We start from the raw sequence: 15,097 nt of genomic DNA, 5'->3' as shown, positions 1-15,097 counted from the left end.
TTGCTGGCACCTTGATCAGGGGCTTCTAGCCTCCAGAACTGTGAGAAAGTAAATGTGTGTGGTTTAAGCCCCCAGTCTGGTGTTTTGTTCCGGCAGCCCGAGCAGCTTAGTATCCCATCCTCTGCCCGCTTGTCCTTGCGCTTTGTGTCCCATGCACCAGGACTGCCCACATTTCCGTAAGATGCTCATTTCACAACATAATATCTTGGAGACACCCAGGACAACATTTTTCTGAGCGTGATTTTAAATCATTTCTCTTAGGAATGAAAATACTTTGTTCTTCTCTGATTTGGGGGAAGCGGTGCAGTATTAACATTGGACGACAGACGGCAAAAGTCCAAGTTCGAATCTCAATTATTCCTGATTTGCTGATGATATGCGGGGCTTTGGGGTGCAAGCCATTCTAGCTTCGTTAGGTTTGATGATTTCATCTACATAGAATCGCTGGTCAAAATAATTCATCAAGATTATACTACAGAAACTTCACTAATATAATACAGTATAGTAAATGCCATTTGATTTCCCCTTACATTGTGCAATAGTCCCAAGCCCCTCAGTGAGGAAAGTGAATTAAATGGAAAATCAAATCACATGATTGTCTTGAATTCAATACGGGATACTAAACATAGAGCCAATAGTTTATTTTCCCTTCTCCCTGACTTACTTGCTTTGTTGGCACTTCTTTATTCATTCGTTTACAAGTATGTGTTGAAAACCTACTAAGTAGGGCGCCTAGGTGGCTGTATCAGTTAAGTGTTCAACTCTTGGTTTGGGCTCAGGTCATGATCTCAGAGTTATGAGACCCAGTCCCGAGTTGGGCTCCATGATGGGTGTGGAACCTGTTTAAGATTCTTTCTCTCCTTCTCCCCCTGTACCATCCCCCCACCACACTCACTTGCATAAATGTGCTCTCTCCCTCAAAAAAAAACAAAAACAAAGGCTTCTAAGTGTCAGATGCTCTTCTAAGGCTTGAGACTACAACAGTGTGGTAGGCAGAATTATAAACTGGCTTCCAGGGTTCCCATCCCTGGTGTACCTGCCCAGTATAATCCCCTCCCCATGACTGTTCGCAGCACATGGGAATATGATAAGATTTCTCTCCTCTGATTTAACTTACATTATGTGGCAAAGGTGAAGAGATTTTGAAGCTGTAATTAAGGTCTCTAGATCAGCTTACGAGTTAAACCAAAGATTATCCTAGGTGGGCCTGACCTAATCAGGTGAGCTCATAAAAGAAGAGCTAGAGTTCAGAGACTCTCCTGCTGACCTTGAAGAAATAAATTTCCATGTTGTGGGAATGTCTCATGGCTAGAACTCTGGGCAACTTCTGGAAGCAAAGAACATCTCACCAGATGACAGTCAGCAAAAAAAAAAAGGGGGGGGGGACTTAGGTCCCACAATCACAAGAAACTGAATTCTGCTGGCAACCTGACTAAGCTTGAGAGAGGACTCCGAGTCTCAGATGAGCTTGCAGCTGGGCCAGTCTGGTGCAGCCCTGAGCAGAGGATCCAGCTGGCCCACACACAGACTCTAGACCCACAGAAACTGAGATAATTAATAAATGTGTGTTATTTCAAGCTGCTAAATTTAAATAGGAAACTAATACAGTGAATAACATAGACAAGGTCCCTGCTCTCATGGAGCTTTAGGGCTAACGGGGGATGGGCAATAGGCAGCTCACAAATAAACAGTATTATTTCAACTAGTCATAAATGCAATGGAAAGAAAAGGCAGTGGGGTGGTAGAGAGAGAGGCTGAGGACTAGAGTCGCATGAGGTAGAAAAGCCAGGGAAGACTCCTCTGGACGACGGGGGGAAAAGCCAGCCACGTGAGAATGAACTGGAAGGACAGGCCACACAGAGATAGAAGCCGGGGGAAGGCCCTCAGCTCCTCTGGCCATATCATTACAGAATTAACTCCAAGAGCCATATGGAGACACTACTACACAAGGCCATGTATTCAATGAATGTTTCATTTAATATAAATGTATACCTGCCTGAAAAATACGCTTTGGGGCACGCCTGTGAAGTGTCTACCCTCAGCTCAGGTCATGTTCCCAGGGTCCACGTCAGGCTCCCTGCTCTAAGGGGAGTCTTCTTCTCCCTCTGCCCCTCCCCCTGCTCGTGCTCTTTCTCTCTCTCTGTCTATCTCTCTCTCTCAAATAAATAAATAAAATCTTAAAAAATATATGCTTTGGTAGGGTGGGTACTATCAGACATTAATCAGTTTAAGTGCCATCATCAAAAGTTCTAATTATAGTAGCCTTTTAAATTTGGCTCTTCTTCCACCTTTGCCAGGCAGAAATTTGCCTTATAGGACATAGTACTTAGCACATAGTGGAAATTCAAAAGGACAGTTATTGGAATGAATTCAACTTTATTTAAAGTTTCATGTTTGTTTGATTCTTTGGGGAGACAATGTTGTTCCCTTGTAGTAGAAAGATAAAGAGCTATTACATTGTGTTTTATCTGAGACCTCTGATGATTAAGTCAAAACCTGAATTAATATATTAGAGAGACTATATTAAATGAATAAGTACAAAATGGGGACACATTGGTAATTTTGGCCAGCTGGCTGGTATTTATGTATGTTCTATGTAATAGGGATGGTGTGATGTCATCAAATCCGTGAAACATCAAATAATATTATAATATTCTATTTAAGATTATTATTATCATCATCATCATCACAATTTTTTAATGAAGAAATTGAGGCCTAGAAAGATTAAGTACTTATCTCAATATTCTACAACTAGGAAGTGAGAGGCTGGGACTGGAATCCAGGTGACTGACTCTAAAACCCAGCCTATATGATCATTGCAATGATGACTAAGATGTATTAAGTGCTTACCACATGCCGGGCCAAGCACAGTCCATATATAAACTCATTTCATCATCACAACCCTACAAAGTAGATATTCTTAGTGAAACACTCATTTAATAGCTGAATCTCAGAGGGTTAAGAAATTTGTCCAAGGTCACCGAACCTCTCTGGGGCTCAGTCCCCTCCACCTAAAATGGAACATCCATAGTACCCGCCTGTGATGGTCGAGGGCAGAGGATGGGTTGGATCCCAGCCAGTCCGGTATCGCAGCCACACTCGGATGGCCATGTAACACTGCTGACCAGCACTGGCCTGTGAGCCAATGCAAGCTAGTCGTGACAGGACATAGCTGGCAGACGTTCGTAGCCAGACGAATTAGAGCTGGAAAATTTAACGTTTTCTTCATTGCTCATTTCTTTAATTAGCATGAGTTGCATTTTTTCCTTTCCTCTGGACTCTCTTCCAACCCTTGGTCTGTGTTTGAGGCTGAAGTAAGGTAACCGCAGCTTGACTTTGAGTAGTAACAAAAAAGTCATGCCATGCACATGAATAGAATCCATGAAAACAGATGTGAATTGTTGGTCTGCAGGGTAACTCACTGTAAGATGTATTTTGTAAATGTGGGGCTAATAAGACCAGGGGACATTTTGTGTTGCAAAAAGAAGACCAACGTGACCTCTAAATCCAAGAGAAATAGAGACTATTTCTCAATCTCAGCAAGGTGGCAAGAGAATATCCTAAGGACAAGGATATAACTAATGTGAAGAAAGTTCTCATTTGGTCAATTGTATTGTAACCGTTTGTGGGCAAAGAATGTGCAACAGGAGGGATGTGATCTGAGTGGAAACTAGAAAAGGAGATCCAGAAAGGAAACACCTGTCAGTATTGATTCAGCTTCCTCCGGGATGAGAGGGCTCTGAGTCCAGAGCAATGTTTTTCAAATTGTGGGTTGTAAAATTGAATTGTTGAATATCAACTGACATTTTAATCAAGATAGAATAGACCAGAGTGTATTGCATGAGGTAAAGTTCATTATTGTTTTGTGAAACTTTCATTTCTATTGTACATATTTATATATACATCTTTATGTATGTGCGAGTTACATGTAATAGTGTGTTTCTCTCTGTGCATCTTGATCAAAAGTTTAAAAAGCCACTGGTACATAGATCTTATTTCAGTTCTCTAAGCCAGTCATTCTCAGACTTCGGGATTTCATGGACCATAAATCATCCTCCAAAAAAGGAAAAATAGGGATCTGTCAGAGGGTTGCCAATATTTTCATTTTGCCAAATTTAAAAAATATATATACATAAAGATAGCATTATAATTCCCTAAAATCAATTTTTTCATTTTCATTTTATTTTATTTTATAGAGAGGGATAGGGAACTAGGGGCAGAAGGCGAGGGAGAAGGGGAGAGAAAATCTTAAGCAGGCTCCATGGCTAACACAGAGCCCGACCTAGGGCTCAATCTCACAACCCTGAGAACATGACCTGGGCCGAAATCAAGAATCAGCTGCTTAACTGATTGAGAAACCCTAAAATCAAAATTTTTGACATTAAAAACAACAATGGCATAATCACAGAATAAAGTACATTCTTTTAAATTAATATATATTTGGTTTTTGATAAATCAGTTACACTTCCTCTTTTTTCTGCATTTTACAACAGACTTGTGAAAACACCTTCATGATCAGTCATTGGAGGGAAGACAGAAATATGCTCACAATGTGAAAACGCAGTACAGACGTTACTCTTACCTCAGTAAAGTATTTGTTCAGGATCCTACCTTCCTTTGCTATGTTTCAGCATCACTGAGCTACCATCTGTTATGGAATTTTGTACCCGAAGAGGTACTGCCTCTTGACAGTGAGCCAGCATGAAGGAGATGACCACTGTGGTTTGTTCTGCCGGGAACTCTCTCTTTAGTCATTAAAACACCTGCCTTGTGAATCACTGTCTTGTGCATTTGAATGGCATGAGTCAATTTCCCCCACAACTTATCATCTAAGAGTGAGTGGATAAAACTCAATTTCTAGACCTAGGAACTGGAGAATTGGATATTTTAGACCACATGACCCGGGGGGAAGAGCAGAAGCTCAGCTCACGACAGGTCCTACCATTTTGGTACCACTGTGATCCAGAGAGCTTCCCCTTCCAGGATGCTTTTAAAAACTTTTCATCTCAGCTTCTCCTTAGCACTTGCCTGGATGTGACCTCCTTCTTTCCTGACCAATAGCCAAGCTTGAGCAGACTCTGTGAAGAGCTCTTCTTACTATTTTGTTTTACTTCCCTCTTCCCAGTGTCTGTCAATGTTTTTGTGCCCAAGAAGAGCTTCCAGAAGCTCGTCAGTCACGCCCTTCGCTATGCCATGGCATATGACAGCCTGAAGCAGCCAGCTGGCCTCCCTCTGTGATATCTCTTTTAGCAACAACTTTTTAGAGATAACAGTTTCAGATCTGATTGTAATAAAATCGCACTGTTTCTAGTAAACAGAAACCAAAGTGAGATGCCATTTGCTCGGACCCTACTCATTAGTAAAGTTTTAAAAACTAAAAGTATACCGGATTCAAGTTGACCTCTGAACTGTTTACATAAGAGGGTGGGGGAGAGGTCATTAAACAAATGAGCGGCAAGAACAAAATTTAAAGAGCTTGATTGGTCATTTTATTTTTAAGCATGTGAACACATAAATTATATGCATATAGTCCTGATGAATCAGAACTTATCTATTCATTAAAAAGAAGAATCTAATAGCACTTAAACTTAGAAATGCTTTTCTAGCAATTAGTTCAACTTACCACACATACTTGACAGTAATATAATTGCATTTCTTTTTTTAAAAAAATCCTACAATTCAGATTATATTTTTCTCTAATTTAGATTGGGCTTTCTTCCATTTAAACTAAATTAGTTCAATCTTACGTCAGGGAGATTCATACCACTTTCCTCTACTGGCTTCATTACCCTCTCTCTGCCCTGATTCTTTTAAAGGTCAATCCCTGAACTGGAAAAACTCCATCTTCCCATGTTTTCATCTCTCTTACACCCTGCAGAGGAGTGCAATTAGCAGTGAGAGATGGACAGGCCGAACACCGTAGTAGATCGCGGTGCAGAGTTGCTGCTGCAGTGAACTCCAGACACCGGGTACAGGGTCTAAAATGCAGACCAAATACACCTTTCAGCGAGAGGGTCTTCAGCCACAGCTGAACATCAGCTTTCATACTACTTGAAAACTCAAAAGCCCATCGTGCCTCCTCTGTGCTCCTAAGGCCTTGTGATTCTTTTTTCTAGTACAATGCTCAACCCTGTCTTTCTTCCTGGGGAATGCTTCCCACGTCTTCATCTCTGTACTCTTTCCATCTCCGCCCTCATGTCTTACTGAAAGGTCTTAAATGTAGGAAACCATTAATAAATGTCTGCTGAATTGAATTAGACCCTCTAGCCAAACCCTTCATGTTACACACGAGGAAACCCAGTCCCTCAAGGTTGAGTGCTCAACGTCACCTAGTTGGTGTCAGAGCTGAAAATCAAGTTCAGGTCTTTCGACTCAATTCACCCAAATGCTACGTTTGGTCAAGCGACCTTGGCTGTGAGCAGAGATCCCGTGACCAAAGGACGCTGGGTGGTTTGTTTGTTTGTTTCTGATTTCATTCATGTTTTATTTTTTCTGTTTTCTTTGTTGTTATTGTTTTGTTTGGCTGGATTTTATTAAATGAAAGGAGCAGAGGGAGAGGAGAGTCTATGGTCTCCTGGGCTATGAGGGACAGCCATGGCCGTCCCATGGTTCAAAGTGCATTGCATGCTGGACTTGAGGTATAAGCCAGGCAGGGAAGGCAGCTGGGAGTGCTGAGAGAGGTCAGAGGTTGGGACCTGTGACCCATGCACACCATTCAGGAAGACTCAAGGGCAGGGAGGGAGCCTCCTGGATCCCAAATGCAATTCACCCTGAGGGCCAAGGGCTGGGGGTGGAAGAACCAGGCCCACCCCAGGAGGAGGAACAGGCAACAATGTTCATCCATTAGAGGGTACAGGGCTGTGGGGCAGAGCAACCAGTTCCCCCACCGTGGATGTCCCAGACCCATGAGTTTGTTTGTTTGTTGGTATTGTTTTTGATGCCGAGAATCTGAGACAATGCTAACAAAATTACTCTGCAAAAATGTATTAAAGCGTTCATTAAATTATAAAATGTTATCGCTACAAAAGGCTTTAGAAATCAAGTAGACAAGTTTTACAAATGAGGAAAGTAAGGCCTGAAGACACAAAGTCCCTTTTGCATTATAATACATTCCATCATGTTTGCCATTAATCAGGCCTGATATTATCACTGTGTCTGTGCAACGGCCTCAAATTTTTTAGAGATACTCCAAATATGTTTTAATAAAGCAATAAAGCTCATGAGGACAACCAGCCAAACACTTCCTCCCTCTGCTCTCATCACTTACCCTGGTTACCTGGATTTGGGGCTCACTCAGTACTTATTTTTTTATTTTTTTTAAGCACATTTTATTTTTAGTTTATTTTTTAAAGATTTTATTTATTTATGTGACAGAGAGACAGCCAGCGAGAGAGGCAACACAGCAGGGGAGTGGGAGAGGAAGAAGCAGGCTCCCAGCGGAGGAGCCCAATGTGGGACTCGATCCCGGAACGCATGGGATCATGCCCTGAGCCAAAGGCAGACGCTTAACGACTGCGCTACCCAGGCGCCCCACTTATTTATTTTTTTTAATTGGAGCAGAGCCATAGCTTCAACTAAGACAACAGGTTTTTGAAGCCAACAAATGTGAGCCCAAAGGGATAGGAATTTGGAATCACACATTTTTAGCATTCAGAGATAATTCAAGATAGTTCAAGCACTTTCTAAGTGTTAAGCCACCAGGCAAGTATTTCTTGCCACCACCATTCACCTACAAAAATATTTTATTGCTAAGACATGCTGCATTGTCTAAATATTTTTGAGAAAAAGCATTTTTGCCAGTGGGTTCTATATAGACACAGCCTCAATTTTATCAAGGATCCAAATTTTAACACCAGTATGCAGAAAGTACATACATATGATTAATAGGTAATTTATAGAAATCCATTATGTGGCCGTTCATTAACTCAAAAACCAGAACAGAATGAGAGGAAATGGTTTTATATTTCTACAACAAGGATTTAAATTATCTATGAAGAAGAATTTCCTGACAAATACCAGACTTGGTTACCAAAATGGTCTTGGAATTTCCTTCTTTACAACTTTCAATTTAATATAACTTCCTTTTAAGACAGGGTAAGAAGGTTTTGTTGTTGTCCCTGATTTTTGTTTGTTTGTTGAAATAGAGAATCAAATTGTACGGCTTCTTAACATTAATTCATCATCATAACGTCAAGGAACACATTCACAAAATAGACCTCAACTAACCAAAAACAAGCCCTATTAAACTCTGAAACAAGCGGGCAGGGAATCTCTAGAATTCCCTTCACAGGGGAAGATTTAAGATTCCATTAACAGCAGCGGGGTGGCCAGGAAGGGAAAGGGGAAATCAGAGGAGGCAGCCGGAGAGGGTGCCAAATAAATGTGCTCGTCCCACAGTTCTGTCCCCAGCACTGTGCCTCCCCAAGCCTCAGTGGATCAGAAAAAAGCAGTGGATCCTTGCCCACTGCCTTCAAGTATTGTTTTTCAAGGTCTTATAGTACCTTGAGACAACATACCAGAGAAGCCCTGTACTGCAAGCATTATTACCAAGTTACTCTTCTCATTTAAATCTCTGCCTTGGTTCCTGTTTGCTCCAGGGCTCTGTAATGAGAAAAGCAACGCTAAAGTTATTGTGAGTGAAGGGGTTTCCTGAGACTGAAAAGGGACCACTTCCCGGCTCCGTTAGCTATTTGCCTTGTATTGTCTTCTAATTGCTTCTTGTGAGGAAATCTTGCTTTTTCCCAAACTCTGAACTTCTCCGTGACAGAGACCTTGATATATATCCTGTGTGTGCATTGTCTAAGAGTCTAAGTCTACGCCGAGCACACAGCCACTTGCTTGAAGTAGTTGATTTATTTTTCTGTACGAAGGCCGAGGCGCCCCCACGTATTTCCTCTGGGTACGCCACAAAGTACTCCGTGAAGGAGTAAGTCAGAAAGGAACAGCAGAACAAGTATTAATTTTGAATATGGCATTTGCAACACAAAACATGAACGTATTTTTGATAAAAAAATTAAATCACATCTTCAGAACCACGAAGCTAAACTAGACATTTATATTAAGAGTTTCTATTTATTCAATGTATATATTTAACACATGTGTTGCTTACCATGTTACAGATACTAGTCCAAGGATTTCACAAATATCAACTTTATTCCTTATAACAACCTACAACAATTAAAATAAGAATTATTATTATCTACATTTTATAATAAAACCTGGGACCTAGAAAGGAAACACAACTTGGACAAAGTCACACAACCTTGGTGGAATTTGAGCCTGGGAAGTCTGGTTGGGGAGTCCATGCTCTTGATTGTTACTCTGTTTTCGAGGTAATCACCAGGCAGGGATGGAGAGAAAGAGAGAAGGAGGGAAGGAGACGGAGAGCTATGAGAGAGCAAGAAAGAGCAGAAAGAGCTGCCATGTTCTATCTTCAGTGCATTGATTCCCATTTCTGCCACAAGTCAGTTTTGCCATCTCCTATGGCAAAACTGACATATGGCAGGGGGGTGGGGTTTGGGGAGAAGAGGGGGAAGAGGGATAGGGGCCAGTGGAGCTCATATCCAGTCCTTTGAAGCATTTGGAAATAGCCCATATCATTTCTGTTTATATCCCTTGAACAGAACTTGCTAACCTGTGCACAGCGAGCTGAGAGCGAGCCTGGGAAGCGTCCTCTGTAGCTGGGTGTGCGCATGCCCACCTAAAACGCTATGGCTGTGTTAAAAACAGCATAGTACTACAGAAGAAGGCCCTCTCCTCTCACGTGGATTCCTGCAACATATTTCTGCTTAAGTGACCCTGCAGCAAAGACTGCCTTGACCACTGGAAGATAATGCCCTTGTCACTCCCGGGCCCCTTATTCTGCTTTATTTTTCCTCACAGTACTTATCACTGTCTGACATTACATTGCATTTTTATTTATCATCTGTCTCCACTCCCATCCCTCAGAGCATAAGCTCCATACAAACAGGGACTTTGTCTCTTGTTTCCGGTTATATGCCTAGTACCTATTTGTGACTCAGCCATGTTTGTTGATTGAATGATGAGTAGACTATGTTCTAAGTCATCTCCCCATCCCTGATCTTGACAACAAAACAAGATGGAAAAAACTTTAGTCAATCTTAACTGGCACCAGAATTCTTCTTAGGAAAATAGGAAAGTATTTTTATGATAATAATAATATATCTTTTTGAGGCAGAGGATAAAACCCAAGAGCCGTATTTGAGTAAAATTTCCTTTCATGAAACAGAAAGTGGAGGTAAGGAGAAAACAGGAAGACATAAACTGGGAAGAGAAGAACCAGCAAGCTGTCAGAAATCTTCCTGACTGTGACTCTGAAGTTTCATTAACATTCGCTACACTTGTGAACGCTTTGTGTAAGTAAGTTCTGTGATGCTTAAAAACAGGGGCTGGGATTCACAACTGGGCAGGCATGGAGTCATATGGAAATGGCACATTGGGAAATGGGAGTCTGAGAGACAGGGGGTCCTTGAGATTGCAAGGCCCTCTCAGATTTCCCTGTGGCATTCCCTAAAAGACAGCTCAGGGGAGTGAAGTGGAATTTACCTTTTATGTCAACGTTATACATTATCAATGCTTCATCACTCATATATAGAGGACCTCCTTATATGTCACTGTATTTCACACCGGCATCCCTGATAGGTTATATGGGGACTTCGGTGAGGAGTACAAGGGTTATGTAATCACATGCTTTTCGTCATTAATATTTCTAGTGAAAGTGAACACTTAATTCCTCTCCTTTGCCTCAGCAAAGAATGAAGAAAAGGCAAGACCTTCAGGCCTTCTGCAAACTATACCCTTGCTTTCATCTGAACCCAATGCAGGATGCAGTGCAGAAGGAAGCCAGATATGGTCAAATGATCATTCACCACCACAAACAGAAAAGTTAACCTGCCAGTTTCATGGCAGAGGGTACATGGCTCCTGGCTCAGAGACAAAGACTTCATCACTCATGGCACAACAGGCAAATAAATTTCATGTTCCCATCAATTCCCCTTCCCTCCCTTCCTCATGTCACATGCGGGTGACACAGGGATGGGTATAGGAGAATCCTGCACAGGCCGTGGATCTGCATCATGGGGAGAACCCAAGTTTAGGGCACTCCACTTTTTTGTGAAAGGCTGCAAACGATCTGCCCAACCTCCACGATGGAGACATCCCCTGTATTGTACTAGACATCAAATAATCCTAGCTTCTGCTCCTTCTCCAGCCTCGGCTACTTCCCTGCTTTCCAAGGCAATTCACTCTGCATTCCTGAAAAGATAGTCCAGAACAAACGACTGTCAGTAGATCTGCTCAAAAGGCTTTCATCAATATAAAAGATCAATGGAGAGTTGACTCTGAGCCAGGAGCTATCCACATAAAGAGACCTCACAAGTATATGCTGGGTGGTAGAAAGAGTTTTCATTAAGAAGAATAAAAAGGTGGTAAGATTCCTCTTCCTCCTGGAAGACACCTTCCTTTTCTTTTGTTTTCGTTCTCTCCTCTTTCCTTGAAAAAAAAAAAATGTCATCATGTTCTTTCTTTGCGTGTGGTTAATAGATCACACGACCTCCTGCTCAACAGGCAACTCAATCTTTGAAAGGCTTTGAATACCACTATGGGGCTCAAAGGAGAAGATATATGGAGTGGCCAGCTTAGCTTTTCTGATTCTGTAGCCATTGAGGAGAAGGGCTTTCTTTTCTGCGGGATCATCATTCCAGGACTCTAATCACTGCCACAGTAGTAAGACCAAGAATTCAGGATTCCCGTATGGGTTGAAATGAAAAAGGCTGACCAAGAAGGTCATTGAGCTGCCTCTGGCATAGAAATTATGCCAAAGGATTAACCAAACCTAACTAATGATCCAAAATGGGAAATAGAGATTGAGATCAGTGCCCTAGCCAGTAATAAAGTAGGATTTTCCTGAAATGACCTCTATGCTTATATGACTTAGAGAGCTGAGGTACCAGCAGGCACCTGCTGGTCAGTGGGAGGATTCAGATCCCTAAACACACCCTGTTGCAACTAAAGCTCTCACGGTACCCCATCCCAGCACCACACTGGGGCATCCATACCCAATATTTGTCTACCTGCCTGATTCATTGTCACACCAGTTCTTCTTAAACATGTCACTTTCACGTGTTCAAAAACCTCTAGAAAACTCCTATCAGCCATTGTCTCAAGTCTAAACACTGCTACCTAGTTCTAAGGAACCCATTAGTATGTAATAAGTCGATTTAATTTTTCAAAACTTTCTTCTAGGAGCTGATTGCCAAATTTCACTAATTCCTCCCAGACAGAAATAGGACTTAATTTTAGGTCAACTAAATGGTGAGTGTGGCTACTCAGGGTTACCCCAAATTCTAACCCATCAACGGTGCTTTCTTTCATTGTCTTTGCTTTCGCCCGTACAAACTCTTGACGCCCTTAAAGTCTGCATCTCAGTCTGTTACCTGGTTCCATGCTGTTTTGTACAGGACAGGTCCCCATTATACAGCTCCTCAGAGTCCCTGTTGATTATAAAGTTGTGCAAGAGGGGTGCCTGGGTGGCTCAGTCGTTAAGCATCTGCCTTCAGCTCAGGGAGTGATCCCGGGGTTCTGAGATCGAGCCCCACATCGGGCTTCTCCGCTGGGGAGCCTGCTTCTTCCTCTCCCATTCCCCCTGCCTGTGTTTCCTCTCTCGCTGGCTGTCTCTCTCTCTCTCTCAAATAAATAAATAAGATCTTGAAAAAAAAAAGTTGTGCAAGGAAGCAAATTACACCACAACATAAAACTATTCACTTAGGATCACATACAAATATAATTTCCAAAGGATATACTCCAAATCCATAAAAAAGATTACTTCTGATAAGAGGAGAAAGGGAATGGGATAAAAATGGTGATTAAATGGGCCTTCAGCTTTATTTGTAATAGTGCTTTGAAAGAAAAAATGTATTCGTGTTGAGGTAGATTGTTTCTCAAGATGGCTACGGCAATCTCCCCCATGACGCTGACCCTTTCTCATGGGACTTTGTTGCTCCTCTCATAAAGAGGGAGAGTCTATTTCCTGCCTCCTGGAAACTGAGCTTAGTCTATGATCTGCTTGGACCAACAGAATGTGATGCAAGTGACAAAGGGAGAGCTCCACAGCCTCATCTTCAGGGATCCTGAAGCTTTTGCTTCCAATCCCTGGGAATCCTGAGGCACCATGCGAAGAAGTTTGGCTACCCTGCTAGAAAGATCCGAACAGAGTCCCTGGAGGCTGAAGATGAGGAGAGAGAAATCCCAGCAGTCGACTCAACCCAGCTAAGGAGCCAGATGTGATTGAAACCATCCCGGAATCCATTACAGGTGAATGAGCATGCCTAGCGGAGGTGATCCATTCTAACTGAGCCCTGCCGAGCCAATCACAGAATCATGAGTAAATAAAGCTCGATCATTGTTGTTTTCAGCCACTGAATTTCAGGCTGGCTTGTTACACAGCAATAGACAACGGTTCTGTTACTTGAGTTATTCAAAATTACTTTTAAAACATAAATAAGCTCACGTGCAAACCTTTCTTCCCATCTAACAGCAAGCTTCTCTCTCTTTCCCACCTCAACGTCGTGCCTCCAGTGTCTCCACTCATCTAACTGATGATGCAGTATCTAACAAGGCAACGCGAAATCCATGCAAATCAATGCAAAATCAAGGCAAGTGATCAGAATGTGAAATTGAAAATCTTTCAAAATATGTAAGAAATCATGAAGTTGATGAAGGTAATGTTAAAGAAACCCTTGAATCATGGACAAGTCCTCTGACAAATGAGGATCTGCAGCTGGAATAGTTAACATTCGAAGAAGAAAAAAACTCCATGCAGATGATGGCACAATAAGCACTTCGAAAGGGAATGATTTGAATGTCAAAATTTAAGAGAGGCTCTTGGAAAACTGATGAAGCCCTCAAATATTTTTGCAATAATGACCCTTTTTATGACTCGCCCGCAAAAGTCAAATGTAGAAGGACATTGTGTCATGATACCGTGTAATTTTTTTTGTTAGAAAATTATGCTTCTCAAAATCAACACTCGATTCATCCTTTGTTCTAATATTTAACACATCACTGACCAACTAAATTTTGTTAAATGTAAGGTAAATTAATTTTAATGATTTTCTTACATTGTTTAAAGATCAGGTTCCAACCAAATCTTTTCACTTTTTTAAAAGATTTTATTTATTTGTTTATTTGAGAGAGGGAGAGAGTGAGCACAAGAAGGGGGAGGGGCAGGGAGAGAGGGAGAAGCAGACTCCAGGCTGAGCAGGGAGCCCGATGTGGGCCTCCATCCCAGGACCCCAGGATCATGACCTGAGCCAAAAGCAGATGCTTAACTGACTGAGGCACCCAGGCACCCCGAAATCTTTTCACTCTTATTGTCCTTATGTTAACAGGTTTATTTTAAGTGGATTTGGGGTAGCAATTATCTGAGGAAATTGGGGGTCTCTGTAAATATCTTCAATTCATCTCCCTAACTAGCAGGTGTAGTCTTCGATCGTGTTTTACTAATACCTTCTGGATAGTTCGTCAAACCTAGAACTGAGCAGATAGTGGGCACACACAAATTCAGTAAATGTGGCAACAAATGGCCAGCTGCTTGATGATTGGCTTACGTGTAGGTTTTTGCCACTGAAGAACGGTGCTTTTCCACTATCCATCCTTGACCCAGTATGATCTGGCATTTGTTCTTCTCAAAACTGTTCATAGAAGGCCTATTACAAACTTCCTGCTGAAAGCACTTTGAAAGGCTGGATACATTTAAAACCAATTCAAGCATGTAAAGTCGTTTTAGGAAATAAGCCCCACGTCCCAAGGGCTCAGCTGAGAAGGGCCGTGTTTCAGAACAGGTGTGCCACTTCACCGAACAGGAATTTGGAAATGTCAAACATTAGAAGCACTTCGGAAACTCCAACTCAACCTGCCGGAGAGTTACACTTCGAGGCACGTGTCAATTAACGACTTGCGCAGAGAGGTATTTGAGAAACATCTCTTGGCACAGATTCAGAATTAGCCAAGCCAAATCAGCATGGTAGGCTCTTAAAGAGGCTACACTTGTTTTTGTACAAACTTGTTTGTTTTTTCC

At 41.9% G+C, this 15,097-nt stretch overlaps 1 long non-coding RNA gene across 1 annotated transcript; it reads left to right on the top strand.

Moving 5' to 3' along the window:
* The first annotated feature begins 10,110 nt into the window (after positions 1 to 10,110).
* Positions 10,111 to 14,200, top strand: LOC117796477. The gene is made up of 3 exons (XR_004621009.1): positions 10,111 to 10,376; positions 13,097 to 13,332; positions 13,597 to 14,200. It is a non-coding gene; the product is annotated as an uncharacterized LOC117796477 (long non-coding RNA).
* The last annotated feature ends 897 nt before the right edge of the window (positions 14,201 to 15,097 follow it).

Source organism: Ailuropoda melanoleuca, chromosome 2 (assembly GCF_002007445.2).
Source record: "Ailuropoda melanoleuca isolate Jingjing chromosome 2, ASM200744v2, whole genome shotgun sequence".
Classification (NCBI taxonomy): Eukaryota; Metazoa; Chordata; class Mammalia; order Carnivora; family Ursidae; genus Ailuropoda; species Ailuropoda melanoleuca.
The sequence above is the reverse complement of the archived record's forward strand: the minus strand, read 5'-3'. Positions and strand labels throughout refer to the sequence as shown.